Source organism: Tachypleus tridentatus, unplaced genomic scaffold, assembly GCF_004210375.1.
Source record: "Tachypleus tridentatus isolate NWPU-2018 unplaced genomic scaffold, ASM421037v1 Hic_cluster_2, whole genome shotgun sequence".
In the NCBI taxonomy this organism is placed as follows: Eukaryota; Metazoa; Arthropoda; class Merostomata; order Xiphosura; family Limulidae; genus Tachypleus; species Tachypleus tridentatus.
The window spans coordinates 63,887,023-63,890,836 of record NW_027467782.1 but is presented as its reverse complement, the minus strand read 5'-3'; positions in this window follow the sequence as shown (position 1 = coordinate 63,890,836).

Genomic DNA, 3,814 nt, shown 5'->3' with positions numbered 1-3,814 from the left:
CTTAAATAAGTGAAGAATATTGTCATAAAGAATTGGCTTAGTGTCGATTATTTCGTTTCCAAATATCTGTAATAAAATATTGGTTTGTTTTTGTCATACATTTTCCACAACATAAACTATTTTGGAAATTGTGTGAGCTTTAAGCGCCATTTTTTGGACCAAAAACTATGCAATGAAATTGGGTAGCATATGTTGTCATCTGTTAAAGCAAAAACTATTTCGCGTAACTAGTTGTTTGTTGTTATTTTATGCTATGATAATTGTTGATAAATCACTTTCGTTTGTTTTTCTTCATTTAGTTAAACATATACACAAGAAAAGAAAGGTTGTAATCAAACTATTATTCTAAGAAATAATCAACTCAATTTTTTTTCGAAAAAAAGATGAAAAGCCTTGTTTGTTTTTAATTTTGCGCAAAGCTACTCGAGGGCTATCTGCGCTAGCCGTCCCTAATTTAGCAGTGTAAGACCAGAGGGAAGGCAGCTAGTCATCACCACCGACCGCCATCTCTTGGGCTATTTTTTTACCAACGAATAGTGGGTTTGACTGTCAAATTATAACGCCCCTACGGCTGAAAGGGCGAGCATGTTTGGTGCGATGGGGATTCGAACACGCGACCCTCAGATTACGATTCGAACGCCTTAACACGCTTGGCCATGCCGGGCCAGATGGAAAGCAATATTTAGAGTTTCATACAGAAATTTTTTATTATTTTGCCAACTGTTGTCCATAAACACAATTATTTTATTCATTTTAATATAGTTTGATATTCAATTATTTCCAAATTACGATTACAGACGATACTACAAGGTAATTGTTATAACTTTCAATTAAATGCAAAACGTAACACTAATGATTTATATTCTGAATTAAAGTCTTGTGCCAAAACAATATAACTTCAGAAATATACTTCTCAAAAAAGAAACGCAAAAGGCCAAATTTGAGACAGATTGTTAACAAGTTTATTCCGGGTAGTTCTGTATGACATGTGTGAAACTTTGCACATTCACTGCTGAACATCCAAAGTCTGCAAAGGCGAAGTCCACGCTCACTAGTTAAAGTTTAACGTCACTCAACGTCAATAACGAGTATGCCCCCCCATGAGCATCAATAACTGCTTGGCATCTCCTGCCCATGGAACCCATGAGATAACGAATCACATCCTGTGGAATGGCTGTCCACTCAGCCTGCAAAGCTGCTGCAAGCTGAGGTAGAGTCCGCGGTTGAGGTTGTCGCCGTCGCAGACGTCGGTCCAACTCGTCCCAAAGATGTTCGATGGGGTTTAAATCTGGTGATCTGGAGAGCCAGGGAAGAACGTTGATGTTTTGGTGTCTCAAGAAGACAGTGGTGAGTCGAGCTGTGTGAGGACGGGTGTTGTCATGTTGAAAAACGTCGTTGACGTTCACCATGATGAGTTGCACATGGGGCCTAAGAATCTCGTCGACGGTTGCGTAGGTCTGATCGGAAATCCTACGCAGCCCTGGTATGGTTGAGGCAGTAGACGTCGCAGTGGTGGTCCTATCCCGAAGGTGACGTAACCGGATGTAGCGATCTTGGACAGTCACGAGTTGATCCATGTTGTTGGTGACGATTCCATAGCCTTGTTATGGTGCTTGGGTGGACATTCACAGTTCTGGCAACATCTGATCGAGATTCGCCTGCTTCCAAGCGACCAATGGCGTTGTTGCGTTGTGCTTCAGTCAGTCTTGGCGTAACTGTATTGCGTGTCGGTGGCTTAACACTGAGCTATGGAAACCTAGAACCCGTCACTTTTATAGGGATTTTGCACATGTTGTACTTCGAGAACATGCAGATCTCTCAAATAAATTTATTGGACACGCATGCGTTTTGGCGAAAAATCCGATGTTTTCCTCCGTTTTCAAAGTGCACAACGTTTATTGTCATTTTGGTCTGACAATCAGTGCCTTAACACGTGTAACATCACATACTCTGAGCTTGTAACGTTATTACATATATTTCTCTTTAAAATGACAAAAATATCCCTTTTCCGTTTCTTTTTTTTTGAAGAGTATAGTACTTGTTTAAAACTTAAACTGTACCAAAATGCTTGCACAATAGTTTTATATTACGATTATTTGTGCTAAATAAATTGAACTTCAACAGTATTATTCTACGTCAAATATTAAAAACGTAAGTGACATATGAAAAAGCAGTAGTATTTTAATAAGTGAGATTAGTAAGCAGTTTTTTACCTACAGTTGAAAAAATATTTTTTATATTTTATCCTTCGAAAATGTGATCCCGATTAAATGAAGAAGATAAAATCAATTATATTCAATTGTGTAAAATACAAATTGTTTTAAAATGATTTTATATAAATAAATAGATTTTAATTTAACTTTACTTTCATCAGAAAATTGACATATAAATAGATAATCTGTATTATATATAAGCTCAATGTACAATTTTATTACTCTTATTAAATCGCAATTATATTTTCTGAAAAATATTAAAGACCGAAATTATATAATTAATTAGCAGTGAAAAATTTGCACGATATGGCTCCACGGTAAACCTTAAAGCTTTTAACGTTAAACACCGAGGCTTAATATTTGTGATGAGTGAAACATTGGTAGCCAAAGCTTTGCGCTTCACAACTAACATATAATTTGTTCAATGAGAATTTTGAGATGGAAAAATTTTAATACAAATGCAAAGGAGTTACGAAATAATTTACATAATGTCTCTTATTTACCGTACCAAAATTACAAATTGTAAAATCCGGACAATTATCGTCACTGTAAAGTTCACTCATTCCTTGGAAGGTAATTGAATTTTTAATTTAATTTAAACTGAAATAGGTGACGTTCTAAACGAAAGTGGTATAGACGTCAACCTGAAAGCTTATTTTGAATAAAAGTCGATATTTCGTTATCAGCGTTATAAAATAAATATTTATAACTGTTCATAAATTATGAAAAAGTGCAAAATAATTAAGAGTTGAGATTAGTTCTCAAAATTAGAATTTATAAAAAGTATTTTAAGTAAATACAAAATAGCTTTATGGAATGTAATACAATTTTAATTATTACTGAATTATGTTTCATTATCAGTTTAAAAGAAATATTTACAATTTTGTTTATATATTACAAAATAATTGTTTGCATGTAGATCTGAAGAACGGTGGTAGCCTCAAATGTTATCTTTTAATAAATGATTTTGGCAAAATACAAACCGTTTGTGACATTTATAATAGGCGAGGACTCGGATTCTCTTTTGATTCCATCAGATACATGTATCAGTCATGGCCTAGCGCGTAAGGCGTGCGACTCGTAATCCGAGGGTCGCGGGTTCGCGCCCGCCTCGCGCTAAACATGCTCGCCCTACCAGCCGTGGGGGTGTATAATGTGACGGTCAATCCCACTATTCGTTGGTAAAGAGTAGCCCAAGAGTTGGCGGTGGTGGTGATGACTAGCTGCCTTCCCTCTAGTCTTACACTGCTAAATTAGGGACGGCTAGCACAGATAGCCCTCGAGTAGCTTTGTGCGAAATTTCCAAACAAACAAACAAACAAACATGTATCAGTGGATTCGGCAGATAGCCCGATGTGGCTTTGCTATAAGAAAAACACACACACGCACAGATACATTTAATAAATTAGAAGTTATAATTAAATTGTTATTTGAAAATATAGACTGCACGTAATTTTTTAAAGCAAAGAAACTATATTAGTGTGTGTGTGTTTTTGTATAGCAAAGTTACATCAAGCAATCTGCTGAATCCAGCGAGGGGAGTCCAACCCCTGATTTTAGTATTGTAAATCCATAAACTTACCGCTGTACCAGCAGGGAAA